We start from the raw sequence: 743 nt of genomic DNA, 5'->3' as shown, positions 1-743 counted from the left end.
GCATTCTGCATTCATATTCCCTATATCAACACACAAAGAAGAAACAAAGAAGTGTTCTGTTTTGCTTGGCTTATGCAGTGGTTAATTACTTTAAAGGCAAAAGGGGAAGTGCATTTTGGAAGATGATTTCCTATCATGTCCATGAAGAGTAGAAACCAAAATTATATACAGAATTGGACACCTGGTACTGGTGTCTCTTGAAATCAAGCTGCTCTATGTGCTGGGAAGTGGACAACGGATGGGAGCAACCGTTGAGAGAGAGGATCTATACTAGCTCATTTTTTTTTTTAGATGCTGAACCACTGAAACCAGTGCTGTTTGGATTTTTTCATTAAATAAAAGTATTACGGTTAACCAAACAAGATTTTGGGTTAAACATTGACTCTGCATATTGACAAAGCATGCTGAAAGCAGTTTATGTAGTCTTAATGCTCACAAACAGCAAATTATTTTCCCCCTAAGAACCTGTTACAGTCATGCCTCTTCTAACTTTCCTTAGAGTGTTATGACCACCACTTACTGATGGTTTTAGAGATGCAATTCAGGGACTCTGCTATCTGCTGATGCTGTTGCCCCATTGCAGTTGCAAGATAACATCCCTTCGTTTCCAAGAAATGCCATCACTTGTCAGACAGCTTTCTTTTTTTCTAATGCAAAAAAAAGGGCATCTCAGTAACTACTGTGCATAAAAGGTACAGAACATTTGAGATTTTGCAGTTTGAATACACACACTTAAAAAAAAA

Source organism: Gavialis gangeticus, unplaced genomic scaffold (assembly GCF_001723915.1).
Source record: "Gavialis gangeticus isolate Ggan-Ray unplaced genomic scaffold, GavGan_comp1, whole genome shotgun sequence".
Lineage (NCBI taxonomy): Eukaryota > Metazoa > Chordata > Crocodylia > Gavialidae > Gavialis > Gavialis gangeticus.
This window is presented reverse-complemented; position numbering follows the sequence as displayed.